The sequence below is a fragment of the Leptopilina boulardi genome, unplaced genomic scaffold, assembly GCF_019393585.1.
Source record: "Leptopilina boulardi isolate dan_hultmark-lab unplaced genomic scaffold, ZJU_Lbou_2.1 LbouV2_318, whole genome shotgun sequence".
Taxonomy (NCBI): Eukaryota; Metazoa; Arthropoda; class Insecta; order Hymenoptera; family Figitidae; genus Leptopilina; species Leptopilina boulardi.
The window spans coordinates 538,252-562,833 of NW_026137883.1; the positions used below are offsets into that span (position 1 = coordinate 538,252).

General features: G+C 28.2%; 1 protein-coding gene and 3 long non-coding RNA genes across 8 annotated transcripts in view; 1 reads left to right on the forward strand and 3 right to left on the reverse strand.

Annotated features, from left to right (window-relative positions):
- LOC127284116 (putative uncharacterized protein DDB_G0282133) overlaps positions 1-24,582 on the forward strand; it is a 62,506-nt gene that overhangs the window by 17,941 nt on the left and 19,983 nt on the right. The gene's annotated exons all lie outside the window — the stretch shown is intronic.
- On the reverse strand, positions 285-2,717 carry LOC127284119 (uncharacterized). The gene is made up of 2 exons (XR_007843434.1): positions 1,125-2,717; positions 285-655 (listed from the first exon to the last, which is right to left on the reverse strand). It is a non-coding gene; the product is annotated as an uncharacterized LOC127284119 (long non-coding RNA).
- LOC127284117 (uncharacterized) lies at positions 4,768-5,586 on the reverse strand. The gene is made up of 2 exons (XR_007843432.1): positions 5,541-5,586; positions 4,768-5,034 (listed from the first exon to the last, which is right to left on the reverse strand). It is a non-coding gene; the product is annotated as an uncharacterized LOC127284117 (long non-coding RNA).
- On the reverse strand, positions 9,881-14,257 carry LOC127284118 (uncharacterized). The gene is made up of 2 exons (XR_007843433.1): positions 14,154-14,257; positions 9,881-10,232 (listed from the first exon to the last, which is right to left on the reverse strand). It is a non-coding gene; the product is annotated as an uncharacterized LOC127284118 (long non-coding RNA).

Below are 24,582 nucleotides of genomic sequence, written 5' to 3' on the forward strand. Positions count from 1 at the left end.
AGTCAGAGAAAAGTCAGGGAATTTTTCTCTCAATCTTTGTTAGACACCCTGGGTTATGTTACGTAACCATTTCCTTCTTAATACGCAGTCCCCAGAATTCGGAAAGTAAATTTCTCAATGTAATCTATAATGGAACGATCGAAATGTGACACTATTTTGAAAAAGTTTTTTCGGTAAATCCTTTACCCGTGAGATAAAAGTATAATAATAATAATAATAATAATAATAATAATAAAAAATCTTTCTAAAATTTATTAATCGAGGACATAAAATTCAAAAACTAATTGAATGTCAATAAAATTTATTAGAATATTACAAAAACTTTGCATAGAGTAGATATTTTTCTAATCGATAGTTCATTTATTATAATTGTTTTATAAATTTACGATGTAAAATTATTAGTCCTCTTGTGTGATTTAAAATAATTTTTTTTTTTAAGTGTTATGACATTTATTCATTTACAAAAAAATTTCTTATCGACGACATACTCCCCAACGATGTCCAGGTTGACGGTCGCAAGTTCCAATGCAACACCGATTAACGTCATCGCATAAATGATCTTTTTTAATACAAAAGGACATAACAGTAGGAGCGAAAATCATTAAAATTGTTGTCAATAACGTTAATAGTACTCCATAAGTTGCCATTTTAATTACTGTAAAATTAATACAATTATTGATATAATTGTAATTTTATAAAATTAAAATCACTGTCAAAAATTTTAGTTATTTTCATTAATCTTAATGGATGTAATTTATTTATTATTATTATTTTTTATATAATGTGGTAAAAAGAAAAATGAGTAATTATTTAATTAATTATTTTACAGTAGAAATAAGGTTTCTTAAAAAATGTTTAGACCTAATAATTTTTGCATAAGAAATTACAGTGAAATGCAGCAGATCAGAATTTTTTTTTTAATTTTGCGTAAATTAGTGTAATTAGTAATTTGTCACTAGTTTATGAAGCAAAAAGTCAGTCAAAATTTCATTATAATAATTATTTATATTTTTGACTAATTCAGATTTAGAGAGTACATACTAGTAAAATCATTCTGAATATTGTACTTTTAATAAATCAGGTTTAGTTTTTTGAGTGTGTAAAAAATTTAACTTTAGATTTACCTTTTATATGAGAGATGAACGTTAGTGAGTAGAAAGCAAAATATTATAATAGAAAAATTTCAATTCAGTTAGTTTTTATACCCAAGTTTAAAAATATCTTAATTTTTTTTTATACAAAATATTTTATCAAACAATAAAGTACAATGACAATTAAAAACAATTTTCCTTCTTTCGTTTCAAAATTATAATCAAAATCGAACAAATGGAAAATATTCATTCTTTTATGTGCCATTTGTGTAAATAGAAAATAATCAGACGTGTTGAGGAAATTAATACTTTTTTTTTTATACCGTTAGAAAAGCACCGTATGGTATAGTCACAGTCCATGAGGACGAAGTATTTTCTTTATAAATTAATGGTAAAAAAAATTTATTTTCATACTTATATAATGTTCCAATTTTATTTTCTTTCTTTTACAATAATTTTTTATTTCATGCGATATTGGTAATTGTTTGAAAATATAACTTATGTCGAAATTCTTCAGTTTCGACATAAGCCCCAGCGATGTCCTGCTGGTCTCTCACAATATCCTGTACAACATGTAATAACATCGTCACACTGACGTCCAGGGTCACCACAGTATGACATAACACTAGGTGCGAAAATCATTAAGATTGTTGCTAGCAACATGAATAAAGCTCCGAAAGATGCCATTTTCTTTTTTTTTTTTTTTTTTTTTTTGCTATAAAATTAATATCAATATTAGCATTAGATTTTGAAAATGAAAAATAGAAAATCCAATATGTCGAACTTAAAAAATGTATATAATATTTCCTTGAAACTTATTTCTCTATGATTTTCTGTATAATCGTGATGATTCCATCAAAAACTTACGAGTAACAAATTTCAAATGAAGTTTTCTGTGATAAACAATATATCATTTACAATTTTTTCAGGATTAAAATTAATTCATAACACCTTTAAAAATTGAAAATAAAAATTGTTTAAAAAAAATAATTGCAAAATTTTAAAATGAAATTTTTTTTAAATTCAACATTTATTGAAATATATAAAATACATTTTTTGTATTTTTAATAATAATGGAGTTATGATAAAAGAAAAAAATAGTTACTCTAATTTGTTATTGTAAATATCTTATAATTTCAAAGAATTGAATAGAAATAATTCAAACATATCTATAAAAATTTGATATATTTATAAAAAAAACAATAAAATTTCTTGTGGAAAAATTGTTGAGTTCCCCTGCAGGGGACCCTTAATAATTTCCACAATTTCGTGGTTCAATTTTTAAGAAATAAGTCACCTAATCTTTATTTCAGATATTTTAGAATATAATTTAAAGATTTCTAAACTAATTTTTTTTTAACAAAACAAAAAATACTGAAGTCTAACTTACATTTAAGAAACAGTGACGTACGTTTTTAAAGTAAGATTTTTAACTGAATTTCAATATTGCGAACAGCTTTTATACCATCCAAGTTAACTCATTATCTTAATATTATTAAACAATAAAATTAAAAATCATTAGACATTTTTGTGGCCTTTAGTCTAGAAATGATATGATAAATCGTTTGACTTTTAATATTTCACATGTTTTCCTTATAAATATAGTAAATCTCAAATAATAGTTTACAATAGTTTCCTGTTATATATAAAATAATGTTTAAAAAAAATTCAACAATATTTACAAAAAGATATAATATTTTATTTTTAAGCTCTTTACTGTTTGAAAAAAATTTTCATAAAACTTAGTATGCAAAGTGTTATTGAAATCGATGAATTCAAATTTCACCATCCTCGAAAACGTGTAAAAATCGGCAGGAATAAAAAATTATATATCCTCCATTTTGAGTTTTTCAATTTTGATGTCAGATCTGAATTCAGGGACACAGAAAACTTCCTAATACTAAAATTGTATTGCTTATTTTTTCCGAATTGTTTTATTATATACATACAATCTATAAATATTCGCGGAATAATATCCATTTTTTAAATGTCATTTGTGTAAACAGAAAATAATCAGACTTTTGCAGAAAGTTAGCATACTTAATACTACATATAAATAGATTATCGGGAAAACAAATTGAATAAGAAAACATGATTTTTTTTATTTTTATAATATACCTTTCTTCGAAATTCCTAACAATGTTTATTTACCGTCCAAAATAAAATTATGCATTTAATGTAACAATTATTAGTATTGCTGTTTATGTATCATTTTACATCTGACTGTCAGACAATTTATCAAAAAATTATTTAACTAAATTAATAAAAATTTTACTTCTTCAATATAAATTCAATTAGTGAATCAAATAAAAACTATTAGGTATAGTAGTAAGTATAAATATTTGTTCTCTACAATATAATCAAGTACAAATAGATTATTTGAATCTCAAATATAATAATTTTCGAAAAAAATCAATAATTTTTGCTATTTCATCTGATTTTTGTTTTTTTTTTTAAATACTGAAATACAAAATAATTATAATAATATCAAAGTATTCTAAATGTGTCGAAGCAATTTTGGGATTTTATTATACCTTTATACCTGCATCTCGAGCTTAGTGTTTACATTAAATCAGTTGCAATTCGTTTATTGACCTGTTAAGACGTGCACAACGGGAGTGTAAATTTTGTATTTTTAGAAGCAAATTTGTCTATATTATAAACATTTATTTCCTTTATTATTATTTTTCTTTTCTTTTGGGAGTGTTCGAAATTCTTATAATCGCTATCGCTTAAATTTTTTTAAAAAAATTTTATTTCTTATAATATAAAAACGTGGTTTCCGGAGTGTTATAAATTTTTTAAATCGTGTGTATGTCTGACATATCTTAGATGATACATCAGTTGCAGACTAAGGTTTGAGGTATTTTTATTAACTATATTCAATTGTTTTTGTAATACTAAAAAATTTGAAAATATTACGTTTAGAATGACCTCGAGAATGACCCATCTTCTTCTTAAATGACTTCTGGCGCAGCCAACTGTCATTTTTTTTACCCTTACTCTCTTTAAATTCCAGATGAAAAAATGGGAAATTTTTATAATATAAAAATGGTTGATAAATTGAATTTCTAATGCCAATGCTAAAAAAAAATTTTTTGGCTTATATAAGAGGAGCTAAGGAATAATTGTAACAGGGGTCAAAGTGGGCAAAAAACCATGTTCGTTTTAAAAACATTTTAAGAACGTTTCATGTCTGCCAATTAATGTTCTGAAACATTTTAAGAACATATATAGATGTTCAAATAATCATCTGGAACATTATTTAAAAATTTTCTTAAATTTCGAAAATATTGATAAAATCGTTTGCCGACGACCGAACTAGGCTTAAAATTTGTTTAATAATCCGAACATAATTTTTCTCGTAATTAATTAATATATTGTTTCCATCACTTTATTAACGAGTCTTGAACCATAAAGCGATCCTTGAGCCGCCGTAAGAAATTCGTCTGACATATTGAAAAAGACATTTTGAATTTTTAAAAACTCACGTCAGATTAGTAATCAGCGACCCTAAAAATATCCGAGTAACAAGTTTCAAGCGAATTAGATGAATTTTAAAAAAATTAGTCCACCATATTGAATGCGCCATTTTTAATTTTTGAAAACTGACATCGGTTCAGTATAATTAGCGACCTCAAAAACCTCTAAGTAATAATTTTCAAACGAATACAAAACTGTTAAAATATAAATTTTATTTCAAGTACATATAGTTTTTGTTGATTAAAAAATATATAATATATTATATATCATTATCGACATAAACCCCAACGTTGTCCTGGTGTTCGTTCACAATGACGATTGTTACAACATTTAATAGGACCACCGTCACATTGACGTCCAAGTTCAGCGCAATATGACATAACACTTGGTGCCAAAACCATTAAAATTGTTGCTAGCAACATGAATATAGCTCCATAAGCTGCCATTTTCAATTTAGATACTGTAAAATCATTGTATGGTTAATGCATGTTTGTAAGAAAATAATGATTTGTCATTTTATCAAATTTGTCTTAGACAAAATTTTCATCATTAATGAATTGCTAAATAATAAAACTGCGTTATTTAAGACCATGTGAGAAAAATACACGATGCTGAAGTACGCAACGTTTATGATCAATGATTAGAAATCAATTTTTATTCAACACGAAAAATTATAAAATTGTTTACTTAAAAAAATATAATAAAAACTATAAAAAATATTTTTCAGACAAAAAATTATAGAATTTTTCATTTAAAAGTCTTCAACAATTTCTAATATTTTAAATGAAAAGTGAAATTATAAGGAATCGTTACATGTATATAAAAATTATTTAAAAATGTGCAAATCAACTAAAATTTAGTTTAAAATATTTTTTCTTTTTTTTGGGGGGGGGGGGGGGAAATTTAGAAAATTTTTTAAAGCATAATACTAAATTAACTGTAGCAATTTTAATATTGTAAACTTACGAATCAGAGGACGATGAACTTAAATAGAAAACCTGTGTTGAATGATACATTTTCCTATACCGCCAGGGGTTTTTATATCACATTTCACTCATTATCATTTTCCTATTGTTATCATGCTAAAATAATAAAACAAAAATATAAGGCATTTTACATGTAATGTCCTGAGTTAAAAAATTGATTTCTCGAAAAAAAGTGAAACTTGGGGAAATTGTTGTTTATATTAATAAAATATCCCCAAAAAAATTTTTGACTTTTTTGAAATTTTAAGGGAGATAGAGGGGGTCAATTTTATCAGTTTTCCCTGACACCGCCTACTATTTGAATTTTTTCTGTCTATAAATGCAATAAAAAAAAAATTTTGGCAGGTATGTTTTTTGAAGGATTTTTCATGCTCTTTCCAATGGTGAATTTCGTTTTTAAAAATTTTGGAATTTTGACCTTGATTTTCTATAATTAAACATAAATTTGCTATTTTCACTAAAATCGGTCCGATTTTTTTTTTTAAATAAATAATTGCAACTTTGTCTTATTATTCTATTGTTATATATGACAAAGGAATCGTATTTTGCTTAAAAAGTGTTATTATAAAAAATTGTATATTTAAAGAAAATTCAATATTGTTCAAATATATCCTGTGTATAACTAAATTTAGCATAAGTAGAACAATGTTATTGTTATAATTTTATTTTCCTCATTTAATTTTGTTAAAACATTATTTATACACGTGAGTAAGAATTATGGAAAATAACCAGAAATAGTTTTTTTTTTATAAATATAACACCGTCCGACACGATTTTTCACACACGAAAAAATCAATGATTTTCAGAAACTAGGACCAAAAAAAAGATACCCGTGTCTGGCCGTTTTGCTAGATCAGGTCATTTTTTGCTTTTAGGGGTAAAAACAACCCTTAATTGAAAGGTGATAGGAAATCTTGTACAAATAAATAATTTTTTATGAAACCTGGTATCTCGGGGTTTTTCTGGTCGCTGATTATGAATCTGATGTCAGATTTTGAAAATTCAAAATGGCGGATCCAATATGGCGGTCGAAATTTAAAACATTAATTACTTTTTATAAAACTTGGTGTCTAGGGGTTTTTGGGGTCGCTGAGCACGAATCTGAAGTCAGATTTTTAAAATTCAACATGGCTGATTCAATATGGCGGTCGAAATTTATAAAAGTTCATCGAATTCACTTGAAACTTGTCACTTGAAGGTTTTTGGGGTCGCTGATAACGAATATGATGTCGGATTTTAAAAAATTCAAAATGGCGGATCCAATATGTCGGTCGAAATTTATAAATATTAATTATTTTTTATAAAACTTGGTTTCTAGGGGTTTTTGGGGTCGCTGATAATAACATAATAATAATAATAATAACATAATAACATTTATAAATTTCGACCACCATATTGGATCCGCCATTTTGAATTTTGAAAACCCGACATCAAATTCGTAATCAGCAACCCCAAAAACCTTCAAGTAACAAGTTTCAAGTGAATTCGACGATCTTTTATAAATTTCAAACGCCATATTGAATCTGCCATTTTGAATTTTGAAAATCTGACTTCAGATTCGTACTCAGCGACCCCAAAAACCCCTAGACACCAAGTTTTATAAAAAATAATTAATATTTATAAATTTCGACCGACATATTGGATCCGCCATTTTGAATTTTGAAAATCTGACATCAGATTCGTAATCAGCGACCTGGAAAACCCCAACATACCAGGTTTCATAAAAAATTATTTATTTGTACAAGATTTCCTATCACCTTTCAATTAAGGGTTGTTTTTACCCCTAAAAGCAAAAAATGACCTGATCTAGCAAAACGGCCAGACAAGGGTATCTTTTTTTTGGTCCTAGTTTCTGAAAATCATTGATTTTTTCGTGTGTGAAAAATCGTGTCAGACTGTGTTATAATATAAAAAAAGGTAACAATTGTAGAGAATGTTTCACTAAGTAAAATGAGCTTTTGTCTATAAAAATTGGTTAAAAATTGCAATTTTTGTCTGATTTAAAAGAAAAAAAAACTAAATGTTATAAAAATAATTATTCATAAAATATTTTGGAAAAAAATAATTTTTTTCGAAAGGAAATAATCTAGATCTTCTAAAATTGTTTGAAATTAATATTTATTATATTTTTGTTTGCGTTAAAAACAATTTTTTAATTTTGACAGGTTTTTGAAGTTATGTTGACCGGCCACCCTTCTTAAGAGAAGTATCGACATAAAATTAAATATTTGTATTGCACATTGTCCTTTTTTTAAAATCTATTTGTCTTTTAAAGATTGCTGATGAGTAAATTTATACCCTGCGCACGCTATTAAAAATTATTTAAAAACAACTGAATAAACAATAAATCAAAATTTTAATCCAAATAGATATATATATATTTTGGTATTCAAAAAATCATATGGAATATTTTGTTTTCATATAATTAACGACATAAGCCCCAACGTTGTCCTGGTGTTCGGTCACAATAACGATTGTTACAGCATACAATATCACCACCGTCACATTGACGTCCAAGTTCAGCACAATATGACATAACACTTGGTGCCAAAACCATTAAAATTGTTGCTAGCAACATGAATATAGCTCCATAAGCTGACATTTTTAATTTAATTACTGTAACATTATTCTATCATTAGTGCATGTTTGAAACAATATTATCATTTAATCAAGTTGTCATTTTTATCGAATTGCTAAATAATAAAACTGTTATTTTATTTTATTGACAAATTAAATTTCGACGATTTTATTCATTAAATGAATAAGTAACCATTTTGACTAATTCTTATAGTAAAAGAAATATTACCAATTCATTTAATAAACAAAACGGCACAGTTGAATTAATAGCTATTAAATTTAAATGCGACAATATTAAAATAGTAACTTACGAATCAAATAATGATGAACTTAAGTACAATATCTGTATTGAATGATAAATTTTCGTAAATCGCCAGGGGTTTTTATATCCTATATTGTTATCATGCTAAAATAACAAAGCTAAAATCTCCTTTAAATTTTCCTTCAATGTAGTATAGCAGTATTTAAAAAAAATAATTGCATATTTAAAGAAAATTCAATAATATTTTTAAAATAATTTCTGTGTAACTAAATTTGGAAAATTTTATTTTCCTCATTTAATTTTGTTAAATCATTATTTATACACGTGAGCAAGACTACCGTACAATGGAAAAACATACGGCAGTGAAATTTTGGTAAAAAATGAGTTTTTGGTATCAATGGATTAGTAATGAAAAACTGCATCCAACTATCGTAATTAAAATTAAAAATTTTAATTATTTATAATAAAAAATTAACGTTGAACATAAGGTAAAAGTATTCATTATGAGACAGTTTTTAAAATTTCACCTATTATGGTTAATAAAAAAATTTATTTCTTTATTTAATTCAAATAAAAAATTTCGTAAAATGAAAGAAATATTTATTTGAGTCAATAAAAAGCAAATAAAGAAATAATTTCTTTATATCAAAGAAATTTTTCTTTGACCCTATAACAATCCACAAATTTCTTTGATTCAAAGAAACTTTTTTCTAGGTGTAAGAAAGGAACACAATAACTTAAGAAAACATGCAATTAAAACAGTTGAAAAAATAATTATAACAATTTTTTAAAATTATTTATTATTTTCAGGGTCTTTGATTGAGAATATAGTAATTTTGAAAAGTGTTTTTAAGTTTCTGCTAAAAAAAAAGTAAAAAAAAAACATTGTAATTAAGAGTGTCGAACGCTCTCTGAAATTCTTTGACATTTAATTATCACCCTAAAAAGCGGCACTGAACACAAAAAAGATAAATTTTGATTTTAAAATACTTTTTTCTTAAAATACGGACACTTTTTACAAAATCGTCCAAAACACCAAGAATCCTTATCTTAAAAATTTCCTAAATCCGAAAAATTGTGCTAATTCATACAAAAACGCGATTGCATAACGAAAAGTAGGAAAATAATATATCCAATTATGTCTGAATTGACTGTCCAAGTCAACCTACCGCTTTATGTGTTGTACTCAATAGTTGGACAAAGATTTAATTCAATTAACTCAATCAGTTTAATTATTAATTTACTTAATATAATTAATTTAATTATATTTTAGTTTAATTATTTAATTTATTAAATAATCAGAATAACTAAATAAATAAATTATTATTTAATGTCCAACTACTGGGTCTTATCGTGTCCAACTTCTACTGATGCAAATGTGCAATTTCATTATTTCATGATTTTAATTTAATTAAAATATCTAATGTTATTAATTTTGTCTAATTAGTATTTTTTAAAGGTAAATAAAATACGAAAATACAAACATTTTATAAATTATATTGAATTATCTTAGTACAAAACACAAATAAATTTTAAACCCCTTCAATAGCGTCCAGGTACTGGTGCTTTTACCTTATATAATATTTTTTGGTGTTCAGAAAATTATGTTGAACATTTTTATTCATATAATATTATTTTATATTTATCGACATAAACCCCAACGTTGTCCTGGTGTTCGTTCACAATGACGATTGTTACAGCATTTAATAGGATCACCGTCACATTGACGTCCAAGTTCAGCACAATATGACATAACACTTGGTGCCAAAACCATTAAAATTGTTGCTAGCAACATGAATATAGCTCCATAAGCTGCCATTTTTAATTTAATTACTGTAAAATCATTCTATCATTAGTGCATGTTTGAAACAATATTATCGTTTAACCAAATTGTCATTTTATCAAATTTGTCTTAGACAAAATTTTCATCTTTAACGAATTGCTAAATAATAATACTGTTATGACCATGTGGGAAAAATACATTTTTAGAATTCTTAAAATTTCTCTAAAATAAAAAAATATTTGTGATTAAAATGATATATTCATGCAACGTCTGTTTATATTCGTCGCCGCATGTTTGTTGTCATTTTTGTTTAAAACAACACATTAGTTAAAGAATTACGCACTGTTGTTTCAACTTCAAATAAATTTTCAATTTCAAGGAAATAATGACCGTTCGATGAAATATAGGCCTGTAGTGAATATTCGCTTCATACGCATGTATATTAAATTTAATACAAATTTTTCTAACAGTGTAGACCACCATGCAAAAAATGCCCGTTTTTCGTATCTCGAATTTTGAAACTTTTTTTTATGCCAAATGGTTATTTATAATGATCCAATAATTCCTGCAAAATTGCAAGGTGATCATGTGCCCCGTTTAACCCCTTCACTGTTAGAGAAAAAAATTGATACTGTAGTCCAGTAATAACAAATTCTGGTTGACAAATTTTTATGAAACTTGGTATATATAATGGTTTTTGGGATCGCTGAATTTAAATATAACCTCAAAAAAAAAAAGAATTCAAATTGGCAGATCTAAAATGGTGGATATGTTTTTTTAAATTTATGCAGAATTTTATAAAACTTTTTAAATAAGGGTTTTTTTTGGGTCACTGAATTCAAATTTTAATTTGAAGGTCAAATTCAATTTCAGCACCATTGAAAACCCCCTTATAACAAGTTTCATTAAAGTCCGTTAAAATTTTAAAAATTATTTCCGCCATTTTGGATCCGCTATTTTGAATTTTTGAATTCAAAGGTCAATTTGAATTCGAAAAACCGTTGTATACCTAATTTGGGTTAAAATGAAAAAAAAAATTTTTTCGTGATTTTTACTTGTTTTTCAATTTTTACCTTAGTTAAAAATAATAAATAATTATTTAATTATTACAAAGATCATTGATATCTGTAGTATGCGAATAATGATATAATAGAATTTATTTTACAATTTACATAGAAAATTTCATTTATTTTGTTTTAAGATGCGATCACGGGACAACGTATGTGTCGCTGAGAGTGAAGGGGTTAAGAAATATAGGGGGTCAAAGTTGACCATGTCCAATATATATAATTATATATTTATAAAATAATAGTTTTATATTTATAATCGAATAATAATGTTCAAATAATCCAGACGAAATGCTTTCTTTAATATTTTTATCTGCCTATTATAAATACAAATCTAAAGTCAAATTTTCAAAATTCAAAATGGCAGATCAAATATGGCGGAGGAAATTTAAAAAGTTGGTCAAATTCACTTGAAACTCGTTACTTGAGGATTTTCGAAGAAGTCACTGATTACGAATCTGAAATCAGTTTTTAAAACTAATTTTAGATTCGTATAGTCAGTGATCCCAAAAATCCTTGATTAACAAGTTTCAAGTGAATTCGATATAGTTATACAAAATTTGTCCGCCATTTTGAATTTTGAAAATCTGACTTCCGATTCGTAATTGGCAGCCAAAATTATTGAAGTAATCAATTCTTCTGGATTTTTTCGAACGTTATAAATATTGTTTCGAATAGTATTCGTTATCAAAGATAACACAGCCCCACAAAAAAAAAAAGTGTCATGTACTTTTGACCGGAATACCCTAACTTTATGTATTTTGACGCGCTGAACACGAATCCGAAGTCCGTTTTGCTCCATCACGTCAGGATTTTTTTCTAACCTCAAAAAACATGTCGGATTTTGAGAAGTACACAGAAAAAAATTTTCTGTAGAATTTACAGAAACTCTTGCGCCATCTACTGATGTTTCTCCAAATAGAGAAATATGTTGAATCATTGGCATTAAAATCTGTTAATTCTACAAGTTTGAGCTACAGTTCTTAAAAGCTGTTGAGTGACCAAATTATGTATACTATATGGGGATAATATATATTTGGTAGAGTATTTCTTATAGGTTATATTCTCCTCCGAATACATTAAATTCGCGGAACATTATTGTATAAATTAGTATAACTTCTATGTAAATAAATTCATCCTTCAATAATTTTCTAACAAAAAAAATGAGGAGCAAGTTTTCAAAACTTATGATAAATCCACTTTTTCTTATGTCGAGAAATTGAAACAAACGACTTTTCTCACTTAATCACTACAGTTAATTTTAAAATAAAAAATTTCTAATAATTTATTTCTATAATAATAATGTTTATATACTTAAGACGTTTCCTTTTTAATTGAACTTTCTTGCCGACACTATGATAATAATAAAAACACTAAATTCGCCTTAACCTCTCGCACTCAATCGTACTCAGCCTTAGTCGAATCACTGCATTGTTTTCGCGCATGCGTTAAATCCTTGCAGAAAATATCTGTAGAATTAACAGATTTAGGAACATGTAAAATCTCTAAATCGACGTTAAAGAATTACCAGAAAATTTTTTTCCGTGTAGGCGATTTTTTTAAAAATTGATGTATTAACTTCAAACTTAGTATCTGGGGGTTTATTTTGTCGCTGATTACGAATCTGAATTTAGATTTTCAAAATCCAAAATCGCGGATCCAATATGGCGGAAGAATTTTGAAAAAATTTTAAGATTTACTTCAAACTTGGTATCTAGGGGTTTTTTGGGTCGCTGATTACGAATCTGATGTCAGATTTCCGAAATTCGATATGTCTGATTCAATATTAAGAAATTATTTTTAAAAAATTGTCAGATTATTATAAAATTTGGTATCTACAGGTTTTCTAAGTTGCTGACAAGTAACACTAGGGAAGTGCCATACGCCGATTTTTCTGAAACTTGGCAGTTTTGTAGTTTTTTGAAAACAATTTGACACGTATGTTTTGTTTTTCCCCAAAAGCTGATTTATGGGGGGAACTACCCCTTGAATTTTTTTTTGGTAGGGGGACATTATTTTACGAAATTTTTTAAAAATTAATGTGCAATAGTGTATCTGGGGGTTTTTTGGGTCACTGATTACGAATCTGATGTCAGATTTCAAAAATTCAAAATGGCATATCCAACATGGACTTCTATCGGTCACATTAGATACGCCATTATCAATTTTTGAAAACTGACATCAGATTCGTAATCAGCGACCCAAAAAACCCCCAGATACAGTATTGCACATTAATTTTTAAAAAATTTCGTAAAATAATATCCCCCTACCAAAAAAAAATTCAAGGGGTAGTTTCCCCCCATAAATCAGCTTTTGGGGAAAAACAAAACATACGTATCAAATTGTTTTCAAAAAACTACAAAACTGACAAGTTTCAGAAAAATCGGCGTATGGCACTTCCCTAGTGTTACTTGTCAGTAACTTAGAAAACCTGTAGATACCAAATTTCATAATAATCTGACAATTTTTTAAAAATAATTCCTTAATATTGAATCAGACATATCGAATTTCGGAAATCTGACATCAGATTCGTAATCAGCGACCCAAAAAACCCCTAGATACCAAGTTTGAAGTAAATCTTAAAATTTTTTCAAAATTCGTCCGCCATATTGGATCCGCCATTTTGGATTTTGAAAATCTAACTTCAAATTCGTAATCAGCGACACAAAAAACCCCCAGATACCAAGTTTGAGGTAAATAAATTAATTTTTTAAAAAATCGCCAACTTGTCAAAATCCGACATGTTTTTTGAGGTTAGAAAAAAATCCTGACGTGATGGAGCAAAACGGTCTTCAGATTCGTGTTCAGCGCGTCAAAATACTTCGGGTTAGGGTATTGCGGTCAAAAGTACATGACACTTTTTTTTTTGTGGGGCTGTGTAAGTAATAATTAATATTAATTTACCTATATATTAGCAAATGATGAACGTTATTATATTTTAAAAATGAGAAATTTTTAACACATCTAGGGGTTATTATATATATATATATACTCAATTTCTACTCATTACCTTATACGTAATCTTATAAATTATCATGTTAAAATAAGAGAATGAAAAATAATAATTAAAAGTTTCCTTATATTTTATCAATATTTTAACTTTTCTTTATTGAACACCACTTGTTAATGTAAAAAGAAAACATTAAACTTTTTACAAGAGATAAAAAGGAATTCTAAATAAAAAACAACAATTGTAAACTTTCCTATGTCAATTAGCTTTAGAATAATTAAGATATAAAACAATTTATTGTTTCCTGTTATTTCTTTTTATATATCGAAGTATCCTCTAAAGAAAATTTACCTTAGTTTAAAATAAATAATGATATAAATATAATTTTATTTTCCTTATTTATATTTGTTAAGATACTTACGCACGAGAATTATATGAAAAATGAAAAGAAACGAGAGATTTTTTTTATTTTGTGTAAAAAGAATCATTAGATAACAAATTTAACTTACAATTTGTTTCACTTTAGTTTGTATATACGTTTTGAAAAATTATATACCTACCTAATTCAACTTGTGAACAATGGACGAGTTTTTTTTTCTTTTCAGATTATCATATTTACTGAGAGAGTTTTTGTTTGAAATTTTAATATTTAATTTAGGAAAATGAAATTATTTAATTTTTAGTATATATAAGTGTATCGAAGTATATGTTAAACAGAAGACAGAAAATTAGTATAGTTCATACGAAATACTAATAATAAACAATCTCCGAATGTTTCCGAAATTATATAACACACAAATTTTCCTTATATAATCTTTGGTATGTATTTATTTACAAACATGAAAAAAAGAAATTCTTAGATACTATAATTATAAATATTTTTTTTTATTTTTAAATAAAAACGCAATGGTTCGTGTGAAAAAATAAAATTTACATACATAGTGTCATGTACTTTTGACCGGAATACCCTAACCCTATGTATTTTGACGCCCTGAACACGAATCTGAAGTCCGTTTTGCTCCATCACGTCAGGATTTTTTTCTAACCTCAATAAACATGTCGGATTTTGAGAAGTAGGCGATTTTTTAAAAAATTAATTTATTTACTTCAAACTTGGTATCTGGGGGTTTTTTGTATCGCTGATTACGAATCTGAAGTTAGATTTTCAAAATCCAAAATGGCGGATCCAATATGGCGGACGAATTTTGAAAAAATTTTAAGATTTACTTCAAACTTGGTATCTAGGGGTTTTTTGGGACGCTGATTACGAATCTGATGTCAGTTTTCAAAAATTCAAAATGGCGTATCTAATATGGCCGACAGAAGTCCATGTTGGATATGCCATTTTGAATTTTTGAAATCTGACATCAGATTCGTAATCTGAGACCCAAAAAAACCCCTATATACACTATTGAACATTAATTTTTTAAAAATTTCGTGAAATAATGTCCCCCTCCCAAAAAAAAATCAAAGGGTAGTTTCCCGCCTTAAATCAACTTTTGGGGAAAAACAAAAAAATACATGTCAAATTGTTTTCAAAAAACTACAAAATTGCCAAGTTTCAGAAAAAACGGCGTACGGCACTTCCCTAGTGTTACTTGTCAGCAACTTAGAAAACCTGTAGATACCAAATTTCATAAAAATCTGACAATTTTTTAAAAATAATTTCTTAATATTGAATCAGACATATCTAATTTCTAAAATCTGACGTCAGATTCGTAATCAGCGACCCAAAAAACCCCTAGATACCAAGTTTGAAGTAAATAAATTAATTTTATTAAAAATCGCCTATCTCTCAAAATCAAACTGCTCCATTTTTTATAAAAATATATTAAAATGTAGCGATTTGAAATTGGTCAGTTAACTTCAAGTCTTTTAATTAACCTTTTTAAATAAAAAATTTTGAAAATTAATATCTCCAAAACGAAGCAAAACACCTTCGTAAGATTTTAATAGAAGGTAAAGAATATTATAAAAAATCTTAATTTTTTCGGAGCACCGACAAAAAAGTTATAAGTAAATAAAAATCTTGAGAATATTTAAATAAAAATTTTTTTTAAAATCGTATATCATCCAAAAATAATAAATTTTTGCAATAATTCTTTCGTTCCTCTGTGCGAAATAAAGTGATTTATGTTTTTGGTGAGTTCCAACATCTAATTTTTAATAGTTTTTTAATAATAGCGTTTTTAAAAAAATTGAAAAATTTAAGGTTACAAAATCACATTGTGCACCTCCTACTTTTGATATTTAATATTTTTAAAGGGAATAAAATTTTTACCATAATATTATGGTTAATAAACTCAGGGAATCATCGAGTTTCACATATATTAAAACTAGATTTTTTTAAAATTTGGTCGCAACCACTATTAGACGAAATTCAGTAGACTAACCCACATGGAAATTATGAAAGCAATTCAAAAGAGATTTATCATTTCTTTTTTTTTAATGCAAATGAATCAATATTTTTTTATTGTTATTTATTGATATATAAAACTACGACTAATTACGACGACGACTACAGACACCATTACGTGCTCCAGCTTCTTGTAAACAAAATCTTGAGCAACAAGTGCCCAAACTTCCATTCTTTCTGCACCGAGATCCATTCTTAATGCAGGCTGGTGCTGGAGGAGTTCCTGGCGGTGTTCCAGGTGGGTGAAATGGTTCAGGTGTTTGTGGGTTGGATGGTGACGGTGTTGGTGGTGCTTGCGACATGACACTAGACGACAACAATACTACGACTGTTGCAATTAGCATGAATATAAATGTGTATACTTTCATTTTTATTTTTCTTCCTGAAAATATTAATAATTTGTATATTATTTTATAAAACCAATAATACATGTTAGATTCTTGTAAGGCAGCGCGTCATCTTCATCGAAACTAAAATTTCGGAAAATTTTCAACACTACTTACTCGAAAACAAGAAAATAAAATACTTTATTCTTAAGGATAATTAATTATTGTCAAGAAATACACAAAAATAATTTTTTTTTTTGAGTTAAAATAATGAAAAAAAATTGATGATGATAAATTAAATATGAGCACCTTTTTACAGGAAAACTATATAACAATACTTTCTCGAAAATAACAAACAAGATTTATTTAATGACTCTGCAGCGTTTGTTTGGATTTCTTTAATTAAAAAACAAATAAACAAAAATTTAATAAAAGGTTATCGTTTAAAAGTTGTTGCTATATACAATGAAAAAATAGTTTAGTTTTGACAAGAAAACGTTTGTTTGTACAATTAAAATTTTGTTAAGACAACAGAAAAATTTTGATTGCTTAAATATTGATCAAACGTTTTGTTGTCAAAACCAAAACCTTTTTTTTAGTGGATGTAATTATATGAGAAGTGAATGTAAATATAATAAATAAAATCAAAAGTACAATACCGTTATAGTAAAAATGCCGACTTTTCTCAGAGAAACTTGAATGATCTTAATATAAAATTTCGAGGAGTTTATATACTAAAATGAAACATATTTCATTGATAACGTAAATAATAAATTTTTCCTTCTTTTATCTTTATTTTATACAAGAAGAGAAAAAAAATTAAATTTTTTATATATTTTTATGACTTGTTGATCTAACAAGACAGTTGCTGAAATTTATTTAAAACTTGTTGTCCTAGTATGCATTGTGAATTTAAGTTTTCTGTTTTCTCCATGTACAATAAGCTTCCAAGAAGATAAATATTGATTAAAATTATTTGATATTCAACAACAATGTTAAGTAATTTTCCTTAATATTTCACATTGTTCAAAATGAGTCTATAACGTGGTTCATTTTAAGTTTACATAAGGTAAATGTATCCATTATAAGACTATTTATAAAATTTCACTTATTATCAGACAAGATTACACCCAAAGAAAAGATTTCTTTGATGTAAAGAAATAAATTTCTTTGACTTATTTTCATTCATTCAAAATAAAATTTTCTTTAAATGAAAGTTTGAGTATTAAATCAAAGAAATTCTAACATTAATTATATAGGGTCAAAGAAACATTTATTTGAATTAAATAAAAAATTTCTTTGGAACGAAGTTATTTTTTTTTAATCAAAATTTTCAAGATTTGAAGGCTGCAGACATTTTTGAACGTAGGAAAAAAAGGATTTTGTCCCACTGTGGGTATCCTTATACTACTTAACCTGGGGGATTGTATGATGCGAATGCTCCACGAAATTGGGATTGAAAATTTGTCTCAAATATATAAAAAATGATAAAATATATAGTTAAATGATTAAAACAATAAGATTTATGTTTTTTATGATTATTATTGTTAAATAATTATAAAAATTTAATGGTTTTATTAATTTCAATCTATTAAAGTTTATTATCAACATTTGTCGATAAAATAAATAGAGCCGCACTTTTTAGAAGGTAGGTGGCAGCACTTTTTTTTTCTTTACTTAAATTTTTCCAGTATTTTTTTATCAAAACCAAATCTTTTATTCGTTAAACTGAAAAATTGGTCAAAAAATGTATTATTTTATCATAAAATTAATATTTAAAAAAAAAATATTGATTTAAGGGTATGTGGGAAAACAAACAAAGATGGCGGCACATTCACAGACGTTGCTTGAATGTGTTAGTGCTCCAGTAAACAGCGCCAATTCGAGCAAGTGTGCACTCAATGAACTACGATTAAATACATTATTTTACTATTTATTGCTTTATTTCTATTATTTAATTTTTTGAAAATTTTTCCAAATTTGTTTTTTACTGTAGCTCAGCATCCGCTGGGCCAATCAAAAATAGCCCCATACATTTTTTGTTCGATACTTTTTTCTAAAGACAGTTATGGTATTCCGGCGCGATTATCTCGCAAATTTAATTTTTCAAAATTTTCTCTAAAATTTATTTGAGTGTAGCTCAGCATCCGCTGGACCAATCAAAAAGTGTGCCATACATTTTTTGTTCGGAACTTTTTGACTATTTTATTGGTGGTATTCGCGACCGATAATCTCGCAAATTTAATTTTTTGTAATTTTTTCCAAATTTGTTTTTTACTGTAGCTCAGAATCCGCTAGACCAATCAAAAAGTGCACCATACATTTTTAGTTCAGAACTTTCTTCTAACTACTTTGGCGGTATTCCCGAACGATTATCTCTAAAATTTAATTTATCGAAAATTTTTCCTAAATTTATTTGAGTGTAGCTCAGCATCCGCTGGACCGATCAAAAAGTGCGCCATACATTTTTTGTTCAGAACTTTCTTCTAATGACTTTGGCGGTATTCCGGAGCGATTATCTCGCAAATTTAATTTTTCGACATTTTTTCCAAAATGTTTTTGTGTGTAGCTCAGCATCCGCTGGACCAATCTAAAAGTGCGCCATACATTTTTTGTTCGAAACTTTTTCCCTATTTTATTGGCGGTATTCCAGAAGGAATATCTCGCAAATTTAATTTTTCTAAATTTTTTCCAAATTTGTTTTCTAGTGTAGCTCAGCATCCGCTGGACCAATCAGAAAGTGCGCCATACATTTTTTGTTAAGAACTTCCTTCTAATGACTTTGGCGGTATTCTGGAGCGATTATCTCGCAAATTTATTTTTTTAGAAAATTTTTCCAAAATTATTTTGAGTGTAGCTCAGCATCCGCTGGACCAATCAAAAAGTGCGCCATACGTTTTTTGTTCAGAACTTTTTGACTATTTTATTGGTGGTATTCCCGACCGATAAACTCGCAAATTTAATTTTTTGAAAATTTTTCCAAATTATTTTTGAGTGTAGCTCAGCATCCGCTGGACCAATCAAAAAGTGCGCCATACATTTTTTGTTCAGAACTTTCTTCTAATCACTATGGCGGTATTCCCGAACGATTATCTAGCGAATTTAATTTTTTGAAAATTTTTCCAAATTTTTTTTTTACTGTAGCTCAGCATCCGCTGGACCAATCAAAAAGTGCGCCATACATTTTTTGTTCAGAACTTTCATCTAACTACTTTGGCGGTATTCCCGAACGATTATCTCGCTAATTTAATTTTTTAGTAATTTAAAAAAATTATTTTAAGTGTAACTCAGCATCTGATGGACCAATCAAAAAGTGCGCCATACATTTTTTGTTCGAGACTTTTTGCTCATTTTTTTGGCGGTATTCCAAATCGATTGTCTCGCAAATTTATTTTTTCGAAAATTTTTCCAAAATATTTTTGATTGTAGCTCAGCATCCGCTGGACCAATCAAAAAGTGCGCAAAACAATTTTTTGTTCGAGACTTTTTGCTCATTTTATAGGTGGTATTCCCGAGCGATTATCTCGCAAATTTAATTTTTTGAAAATTTTTCCACAATGTTTTTTAGTGTAGCTCAGCATCAGCTGGACCAATCAAAAAGTGCGCCATACGTTTTTTGTTCGGAACTTTTTGACTATTTTATTGGTGGTATTCCCGACCGATAAACTCGCAAATTTAATTTTTTGAAAATTTTTCCAAATTATTTTTGAGTGTAGCTCAGCATCCGCTGGACCAATCAAAAAGTGCGCGATACGTTTTTTGTTCGGAACTTTTTGACTATTTTATTGGTGGTATTCCCGACCGATAAACTCGCAAATTTAATTTTTTGAAAATTTTTCCAAATTATTTTTGAGTGTAGCTCAGCATCCGCTGGACCAATCAAAAAGTGCGCCATACATTTTTTGTTCAGAACTTTCTTCTAATCACTATGGCGGTATTCCCGAACGATTATCTAGCGAATTTAATTTTTTGAAAATTTTTCCAAATTTTTTTTTTACTGTAGCTCAGCATCCGCTGGACCAATCAAAAAGTGCGCCATACATTTTTTGTTCAGAACTTTCATCTAACTACTTTGGCGGTATTCCCGAACGATTATCTCGCTAATTTAATTTTTTAGTAATTTAAAAAAATTATTTTAAGTGTAACTCAGCATCTGATGGACCAATCAAAAAGTGCGCCATACATTTTTTGTTCGAGACTTTTTGCTCATTTTTTTGGCGGTATTCCAAATCGATTGTCTCGCAAATTTATTTTTTCGAAAATTTTTCCAAAATATTTTTGATTGTAGCTCAGCATCCGCTGGACCAATCAAAAAGTGCGCAAAACAATTTTTTGTTCGAGACTTTTTGCTCATTTTATAGGTGGTATTCCCGAGCGATTATCTCGCAAATTTAATTTTTTGAAAATTTTTCCACAATGTTTTTTAGTGTAGCTCAGCATCAGCTGGACCAATCAAAAAGTGCGCCATACGTTTTTTGTTCGGAACTTTTTGACTATTTTATTGGTGGTATTCCCGACCGATAAACTCGCAAATTTAATTTTTTGAAAATTTTTCCAAATTATTTTTGAGTGTAGCTCAGCATCCGCTGGACCAATCAAAAAGTGCGCCATACATTTTTTGTTCAGAACTTTCTTCTAATCACTATGGCGGTATTCCCGAACGATTATCTAGCGAATTTAATTTTTTGAAAATTTTTCCAAATTTTTTTTTTACTGTAGCTCAGCATCCGCTGGACCAATCAAAAAGTGCGCCATACATTTTTTGTTCAGAACTTTCATCTAACTACTTTGGCGGTATTCCCGAACGATTATCTCGCTAATTTAATTTTTTAGTAATTTAAAAAAATTATTTTAAGTGTAACTCAGCATCTGATGGACCAATCAAAAAGTGCGCCATACATTTTTTGTTCGAGACTTTTTGCTCATTTTTTTGGCGGTATTCCAAATCGATTGTCTCGCAAATTTATTTTTTCGAAAATTTTTCCAAAATATTTTTGATTGTAGCTCAGCATCCGCTGGACCAATCAAAAAGTGCGCAAAACAATTTTTTGTTCGAGACTTTTTGCTCATTTTATAGGTGGTATTCCCGAGCGATTATCTCGCAAATTTAATTTTTTGAAAATTTTTCCACAATGTTTTTTAGTGTAGCTCAGCATCAGCTGGACCAATCAAAAAGTGCGCTATAAATTTTTTGTTCCATACTTTTTTCTAATGACAGTTATGGTTTCCCACCGTAATAACGCATTATTACACGGTATTACACGTTATTACACAAGTATTACAGGAAGAGTGTACACTTGACTACCTGAGTATATTCCCCCTCGGGTGAGACAATATATGTTCAATTTTTGATGCCTCACGTTTAAATTTATTAAACTTTTTACCAATATCATATTCACCGTTAATTATTTATTATTTTCACATTGAACAGAAAAAACACAGCAAATTTATTCACTATTACTGTAAAGAATGAAAATTTGATTTATTATTGTTATTATTTTTTGGGTTGGTAACTTGTGTTTCGAAATTTTTTATTGTTTGTTCTATAAATTAAAATTAATTCACGATCAGATGAGCTGAACTGTTTAGGCATTCAGTGGGTGAATAAAAGGCTGAACTGTTAAGACATTCAGATATATGACTAGGACTGAACTGTCTGGGCATTCAGTCCCTAGTAAAAAAGATCAAAGGCTGAACTGTTTGGGCATTCAGTCTTTATCGACGAAGTAAAAATAATTATTTTAAAATTGTAATTTGTAAAATAGGAAAAATTTCGTATTTCGAACAATAAAAGGATAATAATAAACAGAGATAACCTTGTCGAAAGGTTTGGGTTTTTCCCCGACTGTTTGGCGCCTGCAGTATGGGAAACTAATTAAAATTTCAGGTAACCGGATTGTGTTAAAGGAGAAGGAGAAGAAGAAGAAGAAGAAGAAGAAGAAGGGGAAGAAGAAGAAAATTACTATCAGATTGTTATGAGAGTTCAGTTTAAATGTGTACGCGGATAAAGTTGTGTTAAATAAAATTCAAAAAAATAAAAACTGTTTGTTCATTCATTTCAAATGGTGCCGAAACCCGGGAATCTTTATCCGGTAGTGAAACAAACAGATAACGTGTACGTATATTGTGTTAAAAGTGCTAGTGATTGTGTTTAATTTATCCCTTTGGTGTTGTGTTTAAATAGTGTTAAATATTTGTGTTTTAGGAATTGTTTACTTCATTGAACTAAAATTAATATTAATGTAATATAGAACATATTATAGTTTTATTCTGCGTAAAGAGTTTGAAAAGTAGTGTATTTCGTGTCACATCTTTCACAATGTCTACAGTTTCATCAAATACCCGCCCTGGAGGAAGACCTATAATAAAAGAAGTTGTCACAAATCAACAGGATACAAGATCTTCTGTAGTTGAGACACAAGATAATCAAGAGCGACAATCAACATGTGGACCAAGTGATGATACCATACCAATGTCAAATTCATCCAATTCAGCGAGTATCAGAAGTTCAAGAAAACGTCGTCTGATAGTGGATGCAGCTGAAGAAACAGCTAAATTGAAAAGAGCTATGCTTCAAGAAAGAGAGAAGATAGAATTGGAGTTGATTAACGCCAAACTATCTGCGGGACTAAAGGATATCGAAACTGATGAATGTTCAGAAGTAATGATTAACGAAAATCAGACGAGATCTAAAGAACATTGTGATGTATACGTTAATCGTTGGAGAGAAGAATCCCGTCCATATTGGGAAGGGCAAGACGAATTCGACAGGCCTTCAGACACACAGGCGGAGCGTTTAAAAGTTATTAATAACAACAGATTACCAAATACAGAACTTGATTCACGATTATTACTTAGCAGGTTAACTGCAGCTAAAGGACTTCCAGAATTCTCAGGAAATACTCTGGAGTGGCTCCGATTCAAGCAAGCCTACGAAACATCCACTGAAGTAGGAAAATACTCAGAAAAAGAAAATATATCGCGGTTATATGACTCGTTAAAAGGTAAAGCGAGGGAAGCTGTAGATGCACTGATGTTAACAGCGAGCAGCCCACAGATAATTATGCAGACCTTAGAGTTGAGATTTGGCAACCCTGAGAGTATAATTCAAAAAGTCATACAAGACATAAAAGCTTTGCCAAAAATGCAAGCTGGAAAAATCGATCTTATTTCGTTTGCAACAAAGATACGTAATGGAGTGGCAGCCATACAAGCGTTGAACCACGTTGGACATTTACATAACCCCAGTGTAGTATCAGAAATTATTTCAAAAATGCCCAGCGGATTAATTTATGGATACAATCGCTACATAAGCGAACATAATAAAGATAAACCAAAATTGATTCTTTTATCTGAATACTTATATAAAGAAGCTCAAATGGCTTGCCAAGCTGGGACCAACAAATTTCACGAAAATCTGACAACCTTAAATAACCGAACAACTAACCCTCCTCACCGAAAATCACAATTGAAACCGCAAGCAGTGATGGTCACTACGTCACAAGAACCCACTAGGAAAGATAAATCGACACATAATAGTGACAAAATGTCTAAAAAGGAATGTGGATTTTGCCATAAAATCGGCCATAAGATATATAGATGTTATGGTTTTAAAGACTTAAAATTGTGTGATAAATGGAA